Genomic DNA, 20,021 nt, shown 5'->3' with positions numbered 1-20,021 from the left:
ATGAATGCTCATCACACCATTATTCATAATAGGCAAAAAGCAAAAGAACCCAAATGTATACCAATTGATGAATGGATAAATAAAAGGCAACATGTCTGAATAATTATTTTTCAAAAATAAATGAAGTACTGCTGCATACTAAAACATGGGTCAACTTTGAATACATTATCCTAAGTAAAAGAAGCTTTCCTAAAAGACCACATATTTTGTTTCCATTTATATGAAATGAATGGAACGGGAAATTTATATATAGAGAAAGTACATTAGTGATTTCTTAAACCAGGGGGAAGAGATGGTCATAGGTAGAAAGAGCTGGGGAGTAAGTGCTAAAGCATAGGGCATTTCTTTTAGGATAGATAAAAATGTTCTAAATTAGATCATGGTGATAACTGCACACTTCTGTAAATAAACTAAAAATCACTGGATTTTATACCTTGAATGAATTGAATGATATGCAGATTACATCTCAACAACTAATTAATAGTATCTGAACTGAACATGATAAATTATACTATTGAATTTTCAAACCAGTGGCAAGAGTAGAGAATTACCAGAAAATGATTTGGGCATAATATGTTATTCATATGGAAACATATGAAATTGGATTTTTACCTTACACTCAAAAAATAACTCATTCCAGAAGGAACTGAGTAAATAAGTAAATATTATAGACAAAACTGAAAATATTGTGTGCATATAAACTGTTATACACACTTTAAAGGAGACTGGAATTGTCTAGCACATTTGAAGATATCCATAACTTATGCCCCAGAAATTCTACCTCCAGATGTGTTCCCTAGGGAAACTCTTGTACATGAATACACGTTTAAAAAAACATGTATGCTACTATTATTTGTCATAATGAGAAATACAGAAAATCACTGTATTAGCACTGGAGGACTGCATGGAGATGTGTGAGTGTGCAAATGTGATATTGAAATAAAAGAGACAGTCTTAGAATAATATAGTAAGTGGAATTCTGACCTGTAAAGGCTGAAAATATACCAACTAAATGATATACAAAAATGTGCGATGGCAGTAAAGTCATGAGATTAAAGTCAGGTATACTTGAATCCTGGAAGTTTCTGGTAAAGCTGTATTATAAGTATACATATTTTTGCTTTATTATTTTTAAAAATTATTTTTTAAGATTTTATTTATTTATTCATGACAGACACAGAGAGGCACATACATAGACAGAGGGAGAAGCAGGATCCCTATGGGGAGCCCGATGCAGGACTTGATCCCAGGACCCGGGGATCACAACCTAAGCCAAAGGCAGATGCTCAACCACTGAGCCACCTGGGTACCCCTTTTTAAAAAATGATTTTTAGAAGAATAGTAGTTCACATAATGTTTCAATGCATAATTACTATGAAAAATTTAAATGAAAACATTTTTTGATATAAATTTTAGTTGGATAGTGAAGTGAGGTAATTTTTTTATTTTTGGAAACTCAGAAATTCCAATTAACCTATTTACTCATCTTTGTAATTAGTCAAGCTATTATATCAAATATTAAATGGATATTAGATCTTATCTAAATATTATATAAAGGGCTATTAAAATTTCAATGTTTATTAGTAAAGAGCAATTTAGAATGCAAAATTTTAATAGTTTACAAACTGAGGGAGAATCCTTTATTCCTTAAAACAGATCATGAAACTATCCTTTATCTGTCCCTTTAAAAATAATTATATAAATTCAATTAACTAACATATACTGTATTATTAGTTTCAGAGGTAGAGGTCAGTGATTCATCAGTCTTACATAATACCCAGCACTCAGTATATCCTGTGCCTTCCTTAATGTTCATCACCTAGTTACCTTGGCCCCCCACACCCTCTCCCCTCTAGTGACACCTAGTTTGTTTCCTAAAGAGTTTCTTATGGTTTGTTTTCCTCTCTGCTTTTGTCTTATTTTAGTTTTTTCCTCTCTTCCTCTATGTACCTCTATTTTGTTTCTTAAATTCCACATGAGTGAGATCATATAATTGTCTTTCTCTGACTTATTTTGCTTAGCATAATATCCTCTAGTTCCATCCATGTTATTGCAAATGACAAGACTTCATTTTCTTTTTCTTTTCCTTTCTCCTTCTCCTTCTCCTTCTCCTTCTCCTTCTCCTTCTCCTTCTCCTTCTCCTTCTTCTTCTTCTTCTTCTTCTTCTTCTTCTTCCTTTTTGATAGCTGTAGTATTCCATTTTATAGCATTTCTTCTTTATTCATTCATCTGTTGATGGACATCTGGGCTCTTGACATTGTTTGGCTATTGTGGATGTTGCTGCTCTAAACATTGGTGTACAGGTACTCCTTCAGATCACTACATTTGTACCGTTGGGGAAAACTACCCAGTAGTGGAATTGCTAGGTCTTAGGGTAGCTCTATTTTCAACTTTCTGAGGAACTTCAATACAGTTTTTCCAGGGTGGCTGTACCAGCTTGCATTCCCACCAACAGTGTAAGATGGTTCCCCTTTCTCCACATCCTCACCAACATCTGTCCTTCCCTGATCTGTTAATTTTAGGCATCCTGACTGGTGTGAAGTGGTATCTCATTGTGGATTTGATTTTATTTCCTTGATGTCGAGTGATGTTGAGCATTTTTTCATGTTTCTGTTGGCCACTTGTACGTCTTCTTTGGAGAAATGTCTGTTCATGTCTTCTGCTTTTTTCTTGATTGGACTATTTGTTCTTTGGGTGTTGACTTGATAAATTCTTTGTACATTTTGGATACTAGCCCTCTATCTGATATGCCATTTGCAAATATCTTCTCCCATTCTGTAGGTTGCCTTTTGGTTTTGTCAATTGTTTTCCTTTGCTGTGCAAAAGCTTCTTATCTTGATGAAGTCCCAATAGTTCATTTTTGCCTTTGGACATGTGTCTGCAAGAAGTTGCCGTGGCCAAGGTCAAAGAAGTTTCTGCCTATGTTCTCCTCTAGGATTTTGATGGATTCCTATCTCACATTTAAGTCTTTCATCCATTTTGAGTTTATTCTTGTGTATGGTGTGAGGAATGGTCCAGTTTCATTCTTCTGCATGTGGCAGTCTGATTTTTACAACACCATTTGTTGAAGAAATTGTCCTTTTTCCATTGGATATTCTTTCCTGCTTTGTTGAAGATCAATTGCTTATAGAGTTTAGGGTCCATTTCTGAGTTCTCTATTCCATTCCATTGATCTATGTGTCTGTTTTTGTACCAATACCATCCTGTCTTGATGTTTACAGCTTTGTAATATAGCTTGAAGTCTGGAATTGTGATGCCACTGTTTCAGTTTTCTTTTTCAACTTCCTTTGGCTATTTTGGGTTTTTACTGGTCCCATAGAAATTTTAGGATTATTTATTACAAATCTGTGAAATAAGTTGATGGTATTTTGATAGGAATTGCATTAAACGTATAAATTGTTCTAGGTAGCATAGACATTTTAACAACATTTGTTCTTCCAATCCATGAGAATGGAACATTTTTCCATTTCTTTGTATCTTCCTCAATTTCTTTAATGAGTGTTCTATAGTTTTCTGAGTATAGATCTTTTGCCTTTTTGGTTAGGTTTACTCCTAGTTATCTTATGGTTTTGGGTGCAATTGTAGATGGGATTGACTCCGCAATTTCTCTGTTTTCTGTCGCATTGTATATTCAGAATGTTAAATGAGAAAAATATGTAGCCAAGAACACTTTATCAGCGAGGATCTCATTCAAAATAGAAGAAGAGATAAAAAGCTTCAAAGACAAACTAAAGGAATCAGTGATCACAAAACCAGCCCTACAAGAACTATTAAAAGGGATCCTTTAAGCAGAGAATGCCCCAAAGTAACATAAACCGAAAGGAACAGAGACAATATACAGAAACAGTGACTCTACAGATAATACAATGGACTAAATTCGTATCTTTCAATGGTTACTCTGAATGTAAATGAGCTAAATGCCCCAATGAAAAGACACAGAATATCAGATTGGATAGAAAAGCAAGACCCATCAATATGCTGTCTGCAAGAGACTCATTTTAGACCAAAAGACACCTCCAGATTTAAAGTGAAGGGGTGGAAAACCATTTATCATGCTAAAGCTGGGGTGAAAATCCTTATTTCAGACAAATTGGATTTTGGACCAAAGATAGTAATATATAATAATTAAAGGGTCTGTCCAACAAGAATATCTAAAAATTATAAATATTTATGTCTCTAACATGGGAGCAGCCAGTTATAAAAGCCAATTAAAAACAAAATTTACACATTGATAATAACACAAAATAGGAAGGGACCTTAACACACCACTCACTGCAATGGATAGATAATCTAAGCAGAAGATCAACAATGATACAAAGGCTTTGAATGACACACCGAACCAGATAGACTTTACAAATACATTCAGAACATTCTATCCTATGGCAACAGAACATACATTCTTCTTGAGTGCACATGGAACATTCTCCAGAATAGATCACATCCTGGATCACAAATCAGGTGTCAACCAGTATGAAAATATTGGGATCATTCCTTGCATATTTCCAGACCACAATGTTTTGAAACTAGAACTCAGTCACAGGAGGAAATTGGAAAGAACTCGAATACATGGAGGCTAAAAGAACATCCTACTAAATAATGAATGGGTCAACCAGGAAATTAAAGACAAATCTAAAAAATTCATGGAAACAAATGAAAATGAAAGCACAACTGTTCAAAACCTTTGGAATGCAGCAAAGATGGTCCTAAGACAGAAGTACGTAGCAGTACAAGGCTTTCTCAAAAAACAAGAAAGTTCTCATATACACAACCTAACCTTACACCTAAAGAACCTGGAGAAAGAACAACAAATAAAGCCTAAACCCAGCAGGAAAAGAGAAATAATAAAGATCAGAGCAGAAACCAATGAAATAGAAACCAAAAGAATAGTAGAACAGATTAATGAAACTAAGAGCTGGTTCTTTGAAAGAATTAATAAATAAATTAATAAATAAATCCCAGGCAGACTTATCAAAAAAAAAAAGAAAAAGGACCCAAACAAATAAAATCACAAATGAAAAGGGAGTGAGCACAACTAACACCAAAGAAATACAATGAAAAGAAAATATTATGAGCAACTATATGCCAACAAATTAGGCAATCTAGAAAAATGGATGCATTCCTAGAGGTGTATAAACTACCAAACCAGAAGAAACAAGAAGAAATAGAAAATCTGAACACACCCATAATCAGCAAGGGCATTGAAGCAGTAATCAAAAAACTCCCAATAAACAAAATTCCATGACTGGATGGCTTCCCAGGGGAATTTTATCAAACATTTAAAGAAGAATTAATACCTATTCTTCTGATGCTGTTTCAAAAAAACAGAAATGGAAGGAAAACTTCCAAGCTCTATGAGGCCAGCATTACCTTGATCCCCAAACCAGACAAAGACCCTACCAAAAAGAATTACAGAACAGTATATCTAATGAACATGGATTCCAAAATCCTCACCAAAATACCAGCCAATAGACTCCAAAAGTACATTAAAAGGATTACTTACCACAACCAAGTGGGATTTATTCCTGGGCTGCAAGTGTGGTTCAACATCTGGAAATCAATCAGTGTGATACACTACATTAATAAAAGAAAGGACAAGAACCATATGATCCTCTCAATAGATATTTTTTAAAAAAGTATTTGATAAAACAAAGCATCCTTTCTTGATTAAAACTCTTCACAGTGTAGGACTAGAGGGAACATAGCTTGATATCATAAAAGCCATATGTGAAAAGCTCAAAGTAAATATTCTCAATGGGGAAAAACTGAGAGCTTTTCCCCTAAGGTCTGGAATATGGCAGGGATGTCCACTATCACCACTCCTGTTCAAAATAGTAGTAGAGGGTGCCTGGTTGGCTCTGTTGGTTAAGCATCTCAAGGTCCTGGGATCCAGCTCCCCCTCGAGGATCCCTGCTCTACAGGGAGCCTGCTTCTCCCCTTCCCTCTGCCTGTCACTCTCCCTACTTGTGCTCTCCCCCCGTCATTGTCAAATAATTAAATAAATAAATAAATAAATAAATAAATAAATAAATAAATAAATTTTTAAAAATAGGGGCAGCCCGGGTGGCTCAGCAGTTTAACACCGCCTTCAGCCCAGGGTCTGATCCTGGGGACCCGGGATCGAGTCCCACATTAGGCTCCCCGCATGGAGCCTGCTTCTCCCTTGCCTGTGTCTCTTCCTCTCTCTCTCTCTGTCTCTCATGAATAAATAAATAAAATCTTTTAAAAAAAGTAGTAGTGTAAGTCCTAGCCTCAGCAATCAAGACAATGGCATCTGAATTGGCAAAGAAGTCAAACACTCACTCTGCAGATGACATGATACTCTATATGGAAAATCCAAAAGACTCGACCCAAAAATTTCTAGAAGTCATACCAGAATTCAGCAAGGGGCAGGATATAAAATCATTGCACAGAAATCAGTTATATTTCTATACCTTTCTCTATTCCTAAACCACAGGGTTTTGTTTGTTTTGTTTCTAAATAGCAACCAGCTGAGGGTGGAGAGGTGAAAACTTTTCTTTTGTTGCTCTCCTGATGAATCAAAATGGACAATAGCTTTTGGGTTGGGTGTCTTAAAGATATGACCTTATTAATTTATAAATTCATATGGATGGCATATTTACCATATTATCAGGATAAACATTTCAATAAATAAATCCCATCAGAAGAAAAATGATTCTAACATAAATCAACTCAAATCCATCTCTTTAATAATCACTCTTTATAATTCTCAATGGAATGTTTCCTTATAATCAGTTTTACTAGAAAGTACGATGAGAAAGTAAATTTTAGTTTTGATGGCTTTAGGATATGGAGGCAGTTCAACATTTCATTCAGGAATTTAATTACACCATTTGTAAGGAGTTTATGGTAGGCTGGCCCAGAGCCAGGCTCCTGTGCCCTGACAATGCACTTAGGTGATGATGAGATTCTCCATTCCATATGGTTCATCAAAGAGAGGAGACTGACAACTCATCTGATCTATTTTGCTAGGACAGTCTCAAGTTTATTATTAGGCTTTATCTCTTCTTAAATCTTTCATTTCCTATTCTATTAAGTGTCAAATTAAAATCCTCATGTGAGTCCATTTTTATAGGCATACCAGTGAGGGTCTATAGAGTGAGGCTCTGACAGTTCAGGAGTCAGATCTGAAGGGAGTTATGAGAAACATGGAGAAGAAAGGAAGCCAGCAGGAGAGAAAGAGAGTATGGCTTTATTTTTGCTCTCTTTCTTTTTCATAATTACCTAAAATTGAACTCATTCATCCATCCATCCACCCACCCATTCATTCATTGAGTCCATATACATGTTTTAAAAATCGCTACATGTCGGGGAACCGTGTAGTACTACTGTAAAATTCCCAAAGGGTTTCTCAAGAAATTTCTCTGTGACATTACCTGCCCTAAAGGTTTCAAGGCTATCTAAGGGATTGAAGAAGACTGAATAAGTTTGTTTACTACAGAATTTAGCATAAGAGGTGGGAAGGACAATCACCTGAGCAAAGGAATTGAAGAATGTGATACAAATTTGCTCATTGTAGAATTTCTCAGGACCATTAATATAAATATGCATTATAAATATCCAAAAGATGTGTATTTATTCAGGCTCTTCTAAGCTTATTTGATTGAATAATCATTTTTCCTCCTTTTTTTTTCATTACAGACAGTATTTTGGAAAAAATTTTTAGGGAATATAACTTGGAATTATTGATCTAATAATAGGTTCTGACTGAATATCTGGTTTGCTTCCAATTTTTGTGTTAGTAGAAACAAGATCAGGATTGAGATTTGGATAGATCTAGGGTCTGTTATCACTATGGCTATGCTATGTAATTAAGTCATTAAAATATACGTATGCATATATATTATCTACATATTCTATGTATGCATATGTAATATTTGTGAATATATGCATACATATATGTATAGATCATATGATAATATACCATGGAGAGTTATTTTGAAGATGACAATATTAAATTAATTAAGCTTAGCACCCATTTACAATTCAATAAATTGAATTCAATTCAATAAATTGTAGCTCCTAGGAAAATGACAACGAAGATGATGAGGACAAAGGAAAAGAAATATTCTGACAACAAAACACAGTGTCCTCTATGCCATGAATGAATCATGTGACCCTATATGGCCTTCATAAAGCAGCACTTTTAGCCCTAAGGATACCAGCCATCATCACTCCCTTGTTTTCCTGGTTATATTGTATATTTAACTTCCAGTGTCCTCTTTAACTGGTCTTTAAGTATGGTCATTCTCCCAGAATCTTCCTTCCCTGCCTACCTCCTTCTAGCCTCTTCTTTGGATAGCACCTTTCTCCTCCTTCTGTTATAGTAATCTCTACTATCTGGAAACTTTTTAAAAGTAGACAGATAGTCTGGAAAAGTCAGAGAGAGACTGTCTCTTACATGTTATGAATACCATTCACTACTGTATCTTTTCTCTAGCTGTAGATCTCTTATAAATCCACCCTACCAAGTGTTCAAAGGAATCAGAGTTAGGAAGTGATGGTGACTAAATCATTTACAATTATATTTTCAATATGGTAGAGCAAGTAATACTAGTAATCTGTCTTGAGAATTTGGCACTCTCCCACTTTGCATGCATGAAAAGAAATTACCATCAAATAGTTCATTTTAAGCAGACATATGGGAATATGCGTACAAAGGATGGGAAGCTGCTTTATGCATTCACTGTCTGAATTTCATTAGTATTAATATTAGTATCTTTACCTTTTACACTCCATGATTCTTCCATGTATACTAATTCATAAAACAATTGTTTATTGGATACTATTATATACCAGACCCTAAAAACAGAGAATAAATTTTGAAATAATTTTGGATATTTTAAACTTAAATCATACTTTTAATCTACAGACTATTTTGATTTCTTTAGGAGCTTAAATGACTTTCATAATGTCAGCTAGCAAACTGAGTTATTTCTGTACCAACCATGTATCATAGCAATTCAAGTTAAAGTTGGGTGTGAGTAAAAAAATCTCAGATCAAGAAATCCATGTTTTCAAAATTCTTTAGCAAGAAACCGTTTTAAAGGCAACTGGTTACAAACTCTATAACTAATCCCCAAATTTGGAAAACAAAGTTTAGCTAAATATATTCATTATGTTCCTGCCAGAAAGAGAGACTGAGAGAGAAGGCAAAACAAGTAATTTGAAAATCTATAATCAAGTTGAATTTAAGGTAATAGAGCTTGATTGGGAAGAATCATTCTTATAATTTAGGAAAAAAACTTCTATTGAAGTCATATGATCTCATTAATCACCTCTGCCAAAATCTCAATAAAATCTCAAACCATTTCCAAAATAGTCTCTTTGTGCCAACGCTGAAAAATGACTATAATGGTCAAACTTTTAACTTTCTGTTAAATTCCCTAGAAGTAGTCGAGAACTCAGCAGTTAAAAGGCTATACAAATGAACCTATTAAAAATAATAAGCTAGGATCTATTTAATTACATGGTGTGTTAGTAACTGACATTGAAAAACAAAATGGAGAAGGATAATATCTGAGGAGGTGTTAGATTAAGAAAGGGAGCTATGCTAATAAAAAATTAGCTCATTAGTAACGAGTAATAACAAAATTTAAAAGCTTTTATACATGACTCAAGAAAAACAAATGTGGAAGTTTGGCTTTCTAAACTGGTGAGAGTCTAGCAAAACTTTATTTAGACTAGGCCAAAACTTGGTTTCTTTCCAGGGTTTGAAGCTGAATCAACACAGACAGAATGAAATGCAGATTTCTGGGGGGGGGGGAGGGGGCAATTATCTGTAATTTGGATTATGACATATTCTTTTCCAAAGTCCACTATATAATCTGTGCTTATTTTTTTTTTTAATTCCCTCTGTAGGATTAGTATCTGGAACTGAAGATGGTGTTAATGGTAGTAGAGGGACCATGGGAATATTCAAAAGTCAATTACATTCATTTGAAAACAAACAAACAAAAAATTCCAAATAAATTTTATTCTGGGAAATGAAGAAACTGACACTTAAGTGTACTGATTTTATTTCCCAGTAGTATCTATTTTAAGGTTAAATTGTAAAATTATTTTTTGAACAAAAACTGGACAATGGTTGGACAATTTTTTTCATATGCAATCATTATAAGAAAAAGTTTACAATCTTATAAAATTAAACTATTGTTATACAATGAGCAAATCACCTTTACTAAAAGCTTTAATTATCTCAACCTGAAACTTACATGTGTAAAGACAGTGCTATTACTTTCAACTTGGTATCACCAGATCACAGGACCTAACAAGTAGATCTCATACCATAAATCCTTTGAAATACTGAATACAATCTTGAAGGAAATTAGAAATTTCCTACAACTTCCTTAGTGGTTAGTCAGCTTAGGCAGTCAACTCTGACTTTACAAAAATCTCTTCTTTGTTGCTAAAGTGTTTCTTCAGAGGAGCTTTCCTCCTGTGTTGTGTGAAGAATTGCAGCAATTACCCATTTCACACAGTTCATGTCTAAATGTAGCAAGATAATGGACTAAAAGTGAGGCACAGCTAAACTGGGCCATACACAGTGTTGCAATGGTTATTACAGATTGGGCAGGGCATTCCTTGGTTTACACAGTTACAACAGCTCATATTGTCTTAAAACATAGAGAAGCCATGGAATTTAGGTCTACCAGTCTGTAAGTATTATAGAACCACCCACCATCCTCAGAGCTCTCTTTGATCTTCTGACAGACTGCACAGACCAGTGACTCTTGAACTTGACAATTGTGTGAACCTCTTTAATAGGAAAAGCTACTCTTAAAGATAGCTTTGATAATGTCTTTAATTATCTGTATTTTGATACTTCTTACTTTGACATAAAATTCTTTTTTCTTTTCTTTTTCTTCTTCCTCCGTTTTTATTTTATTTAAATTTTTTTTTTTTGATGAAACAAACTTTTTCATTCTGCATTCCGTTCTTCCTTTAGTTTTTAGTGTCTCGAAAATAATTCAAACTGAACGACTCTTTTCTAGGCAAAAGATATTCTAGTACCAAATTTTCTGGTTGGATGGGGTTTAAGGACACTTGACCTTCTTGTCATCCTACAATGATGTTCTCAGGTAGAGAGAGATCTCTATTGATGACACGTACTTAAAACACTTAACGAGACTTTAGGAATTTTTATGTTATTGCAATGGGCCAATACAAAGAGTCTGTGTCTAATTCCAATCTTGTGCTATCCTCTCAGTTTCTCAATTTCTCTCCCTCTATCTCTTATCTTCTCACTCATGATTCATGATCCTACATAATTCGTATACACTTGTTGTTATGAGGCACTTATTTCTAGGTGAGAAGGATGTGTGGGACAAGGCTTCAACTTATTTCTGAAGACATTCTTCTCCCAGTGTCCATCATATGACTTTAGACATGTATGCAGTCTGGAATAAATCTCCACAGAGCATACTCCTGAATATATAATTTTGTATCAAGAAAAAAATAGCTCTAATCATAATCAATAAATGTTCTCTATGTTAAGATAGCTATGTTTTAAACAACCGCAAAAAATGAGTACAACTGTCTATACTTCTCATATATATAAACGTGAGTACAGTCAATGAAGAACAGAGAAAGCAATGAAAGACAAACTCTACTAGTGCTTTAGGAATGAAATCGACACATAAATGGAATCAGGGCTTTCAAAGGTTTTTGGTAATGATATTTAATGCTTGTCCCTTTCATTAAGGTTAATTATCACCATAATTCGCTACCTCCCATAGTTAGCATAAATTTTTGTAAGAATTTGTGAAATGTAGAGGAGTTAAGCTACTGAAAAGACCAACTTCTAATGGGTGAATGCATACAGGCTCGTATGTCTCAGTTCATGGGCATATTTTGATTTTAACAATGAACAGAGATAATACATTGGTTTACAGGATTAATGCTGACCTTTTACCAATGGATTCCTGTCACAACAAATCCTATCTCTCATTCACAGCAGTGTTGTAGTTAGAAGGGCCAACAGGGGCTACCGCTGGAAAATGAACAAGCTTTAAACATCAATACTTGTGAAATCCATGAAGCGTAGCTAAAATCAGATTAAGTATCAAGTTCATAGCAGATCATGGTAAACTAGATAATGCTTCCATCCCCACCCTCTCTCTCCAAAAGGAACACATCCTAATCCCCAGAACCTGTGAATATATTGCCTTATATGGTAAAAGGGCTTGGCAGTAATTAAGTTAAGGATCTTGACATGGGGAGATTATCCTGACAGACCCAATGGGTAGACCCAGTGTAACTGCAAAGTCTCCTGTAAGAGAGAGGCAGAGAGATCAGAATAGTTGTAGGAGATGCAATGAAAGGAAAGGAAGGGAGAAGTTGGAATGATGTGGGGAAGGGGGCAAAGCTAAAAAATATGGGCAGGTAGAAAGGGTAAGGAGTGGATTCTCCCCTGGAGTCTCCAGACATAACTAGAACTGCCAATGCCCTAATTTCAGACTTCTGGCCTCCAGAGCTCAAAGGAACAAATTTTTATTGTTTCATGCTGCTATACTTGCAGTAAGCTGTTATAGCAGCAATAGCATTAATAGTAAACTAATATATAAATGTAGATCTTTTTTGGGGGTAGGAGAGAGTGCCCAAAAGAACCCCAGATGAACTCACTGACATTCTCTTTTCTTTTTGAGGAAATTTATGGAAAAAAAGAGGATGGTATATATTACATATTTCCACGAAGTCTGACATTTACACAGTGCTGGGGGGAAAAATGTAATGCCATTTGATATTCTTCCAAAATCTTCTCCCCATTTCTATTTAATTCTAAAGAATCAATCTAATCTATCTGTAGGTCAGAAACCCTAAAAATTTTGTTATAGTTATGTCTTCTGTTTAAGATAAAAGGTCATCATAAAATTAGTGCCATTTAATATTTAGAATACAGATGCAAAAATTCACAAGATAATTTTGAACTTTGATTATCAAATTCAGAAAGAAGGACTTTGGAAACAGAATTTGACTTTCACCCGGAAGTCAGAAAATGTGGGTTCTAGCTTCAATCGGCAAATCTTATTTCCCAGTATCCTAATTTTTTAAATAAAATAACAAGAGTTGATTGCAACAAAGGCATCTCTCATCTCTAAAGAATATTATGGAATAAAGGGAACGTGAATATTTTTGTTTTTAATTCTAGGAACAGTCATGAAATAGGGCTCAAAAGATAAGGCAAGTAGGCTCTCTGACAATCCCAAAGAACTGATCCCCAGGATAAGCTTTACTAGGGTTGCTTGTACAGTTGCTATATCCCAATAGTCATACAATGTTTGCTGTGAAAAAGAAACTGCCATTATGAAGTATGAGAAGCGGGGTGATGGATAGGATATATTATTATTAAATTAAACATTTGATAAAGCAAGTATAGATTAAGCCCAGCTCACCAGTATAATATATACAAATGTTTTTCAAAAGGCAAAGTTAGGGATGCCTGGGTGGCCTAGCGGTTGAGTGTCTGCCTTTGGCTCAGGGTGTGATCCTGGAGATCCGGGATCGAGTCCCACATTGGGCTCCTTGCATGGAGCTGGCCTCTCCCTCTGTCTGTGTCTCTGCCTCTCTCTGTGTGTCTCTCATGAATAAACAAATAAAATCTTTTAAAAAGGCAAAGTTAATTATTATGTCAAATATGACCTACTTAAGTAGGTTTATCTTATTCTCCCGTGTTATGTTAGTCTTCTTAGGCTGAAGTTCTAAGATTTCCTTTCTTAGATACAGTAACTTGTACCTTTTAGCTATCTTGTAGTAAGATTTTCAACTTCAAATGTTTCTGGTATGTTTTTAAAAAGTAAAAAAGAACAAAAACGTTGAAATTTTAAAAACACGTTTTCATTCAAAATGTCAAAAAAACGCACACACACACACAAAAAAACCCAAAACCCTACACATTCAGTCTCAAAATCCTCGGACGATAGCTATTGTCATTTTACCAACATTATCATATGCCGACTTTTACTAACTCACATTAGTTGTTTAGTGATAGAAATAGAATAGGCATAGATAAAACAACAACCAAAAAAGTGCCCATGAGTGGCTCAATTGGTCAAGTGTCCAACTCTTGGTTTCAGGTCACGCTGCGATCCTGGGTCATTGGGATCAAGGGTCATGTTGGGCTCCCTGCTCAGTGTGGAGACTGCTTGGGATTCTCTGCCTCTGCCTCTCCTTTTTGCCCCTCCCACCACCCCCACTCAAAATAAATAAATAAATAAATAGCATTTGGGTTTAGGGCCAAAGACAAAAACCTAACATGAAAGTATTAATAGAAATAATCTTTTTATTTTGGATTTTGCAATGTGAAATTTACAAGTAGGTTTTTAAAATTCAAACATCTAAACATTTACCATTTAGGAATAAAAAGTGAAATGTTCATAAATTTCAGATACATTATCGACAAAGAGCTTGCATCTGCAGATTATTGAATGTCAAAATAAGAAACTGAGTTCATTTATCATCAAGATGTTTAATAACAACTGCCTTTCTTTTATGCCTATTACACTAAAGCTAAATCATTCAGTCCCCGTCTAGTCTCCAAGTGTGGAAGAACATCCCTCTGCTCAACTCTATAACAAGTAAGCCAAAGACAGTATGTGGACAGCTGATAATCAAGTCAATTTCTTTGACTCTTTGCTCTGATTCTAGGAATTGGCCTCTTCAATTATTCCTTATTTATCTCTGCAAATAATTTCTATTTATAAGGAATTTCCTCTGCAGACTAAGGCTTTAATAATGAACCAGTCCTTGACTTCATTTCCTGCTCAGACCTGTCTTGTTCTACTAATCCTCTTGGGCGCTGAGATAATGTTCTGGAATGTTAATATTAACCCCAGTCAGTCCTTCAGTGAATCCCCATGAACATCCTGGATGATTTTCCTTCATCAACTTTTGAAAATTTGCAGAAATCATCCCTCATGATGCTCATATTACCTTCCCATGTGAATTATTCTCTCTTGCCTACTGAAAATCACATCCCTGATAACAAGCCATTCTCTCAAGACCTGTCTCATTCTGAAGCCTCTGCTCTCTGAGGTCTGTTCATGCTCAACACCAGTTGAGACTAGTCCTATTCTGACGGTTTACTCAGATGAAACAAACACTAGGCTCCATCACAGCACTGCACAAGCAACATGTTGGCTCAGTCAAAGTGGTGCAAGGACCGGAAATCCCAGAGTCTGGATGACCAATAGCCGATCTAGGGCACTAGGTCCATCAGCGACTGGGCCGGTGTGCTAATACTACGTACTTCAGGGGGTGTACTAGGGAAAGACATTCAAAGGAGATGATGCTGAAAATGACTCAGAATGGCAAACTGCGCAGTCAGGAGAGAGGCTGGTAACAACACTGTCTAGTGCAGGATTACCCTGGGTTTATGCAAGCAAAGTCACTGCTATTCACTTGCTGTGTGTTCTCAGTCAGTGATCTGTCACTGCTCTGAGTGACAAATTCCTCATCTATGAAAATGAAGGTAGAAACCTATCTCACTGGGAGTGAGGATTAAAAATGAAAAACTTGAGGTGAAGGACATGCCATAATGTTAAATGCACAAAACAACAGTGATAATGACAACAAAAATAATTATTACTACTGGCATAATCCTTTATTGTTATTAGTCAAAAATTCCTTTTTCACTAGACAGTCTTCATCCTTTCACATTCCCCCTGCAGGACATTGATTGCCAATAAATGAATTTTTAATCTCTAAGGTTATCTATCGCCTTTGAACATTAGTTCAATCAAATTCCTTCTACACACAAACGTTAAGAGGCCCTATTTCCCCAGGACACTTATTTCTGGTAAGGTCCTTCTCATTCCTTTAATTCTTCTAGCAATTTCTCCAAGCAGGGCAAGTGACCAGTTGCTATAGAAGCTTCAGGCTTCAAATAGTTCCCTGGGGAAGTGAAGGCTGGTGCTTGAAACAAAGAAAATAGGCCATATAGGGTAAATGCCAAACATGAATATGTGCTAGATATAAAAATTTTAAAGCAAACACTGTTGCTAAAGTTGTAATAATGGTCCATAGAAGAAATATGTATAAACATGCATTATTTAGTTTGACATTTAGTCCTTTGCAAATTGATTCGATGTTTCAGAGCCTAAAAATATTGTGTAATTTATTTAATATTTATATAGCAATTTACATTTGTTAAAATCTTCTAGGACATTTATTACCTTGTGATTCATACTTGCCCGGTGTACAACCTCCTTCTTACATATTAAGGGAGAACTTTGAAATTGACCACTTTTTCAACCTCAATATGTTGTCACATAATAAATTATGGTCATATTAAATACTCAATAGTTCTATAACTTGTTATACTCCAATATAAGCTAGCAGCAGCCTGAAGGAAACAGACCAGCACTCGTAGGAATGACATCCATCTATATGCTTTATTTGGCCAATGCCTCCCTTCCAATGACAGCATCTGCTTCTGTAACTGCGATTTCCAATCTGGATGAATAAGAATTTAAGAAAATTTAATAGCTTACATATTCAGTTAATAACTTTTCAGGTAAACCTGTCATGTTCAAAAAAGAAAAAAATGATTTTGAATTCTCAAATATCTGTCTAAGCTTTAAGAGTATGTCTTGATTTGAATAGTTTCATTTAAGGCTATTTAACAATAATATTTAATATTGGGTCCAAAGAAGAAGATGGTGAATAATTATAGGGTAACCGTATATATAGATAACCTGAATATTATATGTCTTTTTCTATCTAGATAGCACAATCAAGATACTGGATCAATCTGAGTTTTGAAGAATGAAGACAGGCATATTCTACCCAAGAACACTATGGATCTGACATTAGCTTGCAGTGTGTCACTAATCTGACATTTGCTTGCAGTGTGTCACTAGAACTAAGCCGTGTATCACAATCCTCAATACGGCTTCAGCCTTGGATAAGAAATAATAAAGCAAGGCAAGACACAGGGTTAGATAACTGCAGTGCAGTGTATTGTTATGGTTGCTTACCCTAACTCAAAGTTTAAAGTTAAAGAACACCTTTAGAAACTGCCAATTTTAAAAAATCTGTTGATTAATATAAGCACATATTTACTGTTTCTCAGTAGGAATAACTTGTGTTTATGAGACTTTGTTTTTTGTATGATGCTAACTTCATTAAAAATAAAACACTAAACAGTTTCATATATGCTTCATCTTTGGGTAGTTTATAAAATTTTCTCTCTTCCCCAGAAAGAACAGGAGAAAGCAAAGCAGTTTTGGCATTAATCGACAAAACTTGCCTTGTGACAGTGACTCTTCCACTTTCTAGGTGCAATGATGCTGAGCTTCAATTTTGTTTTCTATAAAATGGGGCTAATATTACACACTTCACAGAGTTATTGTGAGAATTCACTTAAGTAAATGAAGCAACTGACAGGCAAAGTACGTAACTTGCCTAAGGTCTCCCAGCTAGGAAAGATGTTGAGTGTATTTAAACTGCCTTTGATAGTAAGAGAAGTGTCTTTCGAACTACATCTTATTGGTGCTTGAAATAGTATACGATAAAATGTTACGTCCTCAACCTTATTTCTGTACAGAATCTTGTGTGCTGCTTCTATTAGTTTTATACATTTGTAAGTCATGCATTAAAATTTTCTGTCATGGTGTGTAAATGCTCTATTTTGAATACTCAGAGAGAGAAGGAACTCTTTCAGGCTACAAGAATATTAAGCAAGTCAGTTCTAAAAGTCAGGTCTATCATTCAGTGGTTTTAAAAGAGATACACAAATTATTTGATACTCCTCTCGTCTAAAGGTGGACCCTGATTCCCCTCACCTTGAACAAGGCATATACTTAATAGCTTGCTTCTAATGAAGAGAAAATGGTGGAGGTAATTGTGTGAGACTTCTGAGACTAGATCATGAAAGACCCTGCCTTTTCCTGTTCTCTCTCTTAGATCACTCGCTCTGGGGGAACTCAGCTCCCTGCCATGAGGATCCTCAAGCAGCCATAAGGAGAAGTCTACCTGGCAAAGAACTGAGCCCCCTGACAACAGCCCTGTGAGAGGGCTACTTGGGGACTGAATAATCCTATCTTTGTCAAGCTTCCGGATGATGGCATGCCAGGCTAACAACTTGACTGTGACATGCAATAGAATCTGAACCAGAATCACCCAAAAAACCTACCCTGGAATTTCTAACCCACAGAAAATGTGAGGCAATATATTTATTATTTTAAAAGCAACTGTTAAGGTTATTTGTTTTCTGGCAACAGATAACTCTAAAAGATGCATGCAGAAAGATGTCACCTAAGTCCTCTTGTCTCTATAAGAAGAAATCATTCTAAAATCCTTTTCAGGTACATATTACAACAAACAAAACAATTTACATGAATGCAGTAGGGGGTTTTCAAATAGAATTCGAAGATAGAATTTATCCAAGAAAAGAAAAGAAAAAAAAAAAGGAATTTATCCAAGAAAAGAAGTGGGGGAAATGTACCATGTGATACTCTTCCTTTGAGTATCAGATGGTGGTTCTGGGGAAGCACTGTAGCACTTTTCAGAGATAAAACAGGTAAATACAGGCAATGGTAAATTTTATTTTAAATAGTCATCTGTTCTTCCAAGGGAATTATGTCCCCCAAACAATAGCAGACCTAAAGTAAGACTCATAATTATGACTTGAAAATTGATGTTGATCATAGAACCACAAGAAGAAAATTTCCTTTAAAACTCAAAAATAGGGACGCCTGGGTGGCTCAGTGGTTGGACGTCTGCCTTCAGCCCAGGGAGTGATCCTGGAGTCCCAGGATCGAGTCCCACGTCAGGCTCCCTACATGGAGCCTGCTTCTCTCTCTGCCTATGTCTCTGCCTCTCTCTCTTTCTCTGTCTGTGTCTCTCATGAATAAATAAACAAAATCTTACAAAAAAAAAGAACTCAAAAATAGTGGGATGCTTAAGCCAACTCCAAGGGTTTGGGGGGTGCAACTCAGCTTTATAGATCGTAGTCGAGTCCCTATGAGCAAACACAGTCAGAATCTTCCTTCAGAGGGGAAATGGCCATGCACTGGGGGAAGCATCCCACTGCCATCATCTGTAGACAACCTCAAGTCACCCACAGCAACTCTGCTCCTTTTCTAAAATGGAATCTAATCTTTTAGACTGATATTTCCAGCCCCCTTTATGGAAGAAACAGTATAGTTCCCTCTATAATTTGCTTAACCATTTTAACATTTTACTTTAGCCTATGATATATTTTCAAGAATAAACTATGCAATAAAGTAGCTGTTTAATAATAGTTATTAGTATTAGTATTATTAATGATACAAAGAATTTTTATGATAATGATAGAACTTTAACACCTTTTGTTCTCAGCACATTGTACCTTTCTTAGGTCTATTCACCTGTCACTGGAAACACGCCCACTTAGTCCTATCACATATTCTGTGCACACTGCAGGCACTGACGGGACTTATTGAAGGAAAAACCATATATCCCTCCTCATAGATGAAATGCTAATTGGTATATTGTACTTCTTTGGTGAAAGGCATTGTCTTCTTTGATCTACAGTATAATGAGATTTATCTGGAACATCAAAGCATTCCAGAAAAACTGAATAAGTGCTTTGGACATCAACATAAGCATCATATTATTGTGCCTTTTTATGGAAGGGGGGAGAGGGGTAATGAAGCAGAACATTAAAAAAAGTCATTTTTTTGAATAAGGAGATGATCTTTCTAAACAAAAAGTCAGTACTTTGAGGGTAACTTATATTTATAAGTGGGTAATTTCAATTATTGATTTCTGATGGATTGTAAAGATCTCGCCTCTTATCAAGAGATTTTTTTCTTTAATTGAAGTTCCCATTAGTCTGCTCACTGCTCTAACACTGATATTAATGGGATAATATAATTGCAATAATTTCTATTATTTCTTTTCTTCTAAAAAAAAAAGACACTCAGAATGTCTCTAATGGTTCCTGCTTTAATGATGATATCAGTTATAGCAGTACAGGAGAAGTAGAAGGGATTTCTTTGGTGTGCAAGACAATTAGAGTT

At 35.4% G+C, this 20,021-nt stretch overlaps 1 long non-coding RNA gene across 47 annotated transcripts in view; it reads right to left on the bottom strand.

Annotated features, from left to right (window-relative positions):
• The window catches only part of LOC144320990 (uncharacterized), a 369,611-nt gene that overhangs the window by 146,461 nt on the left and 203,129 nt on the right, over nucleotides 1-20,021 (bottom strand). For 37 of the 47 annotated variants that reach the window (XR_013386617.1, XR_013386616.1, XR_013386615.1 and 34 more), the window contains one exon: nucleotides 5,501-5,571. The exons of 7 other annotated variants lie outside the window; for them this stretch is intronic. This is a non-coding gene — a long non-coding RNA (uncharacterized LOC144320990). Of the gene's footprint in view, nucleotides 1-4,266; nucleotides 4,336-5,500; nucleotides 5,572-20,021 lie in introns of those variants that run through there. 3 more of the 47 variants (XR_013386660.1, XR_013386613.1, XR_013386614.1) reach the window with 3 other exon arrangements.

Source organism: Canis aureus, chromosome 9 (assembly GCF_053574225.1).
Source record: "Canis aureus isolate CA01 chromosome 9, VMU_Caureus_v.1.0, whole genome shotgun sequence".
NCBI lineage: Eukaryota > Metazoa > Chordata > Mammalia > Carnivora > Canidae > Canis > Canis aureus.
The sequence above is the reverse complement of the archived record's forward strand: the minus strand, read 5'-3'. Positions and strand labels throughout refer to the sequence as shown.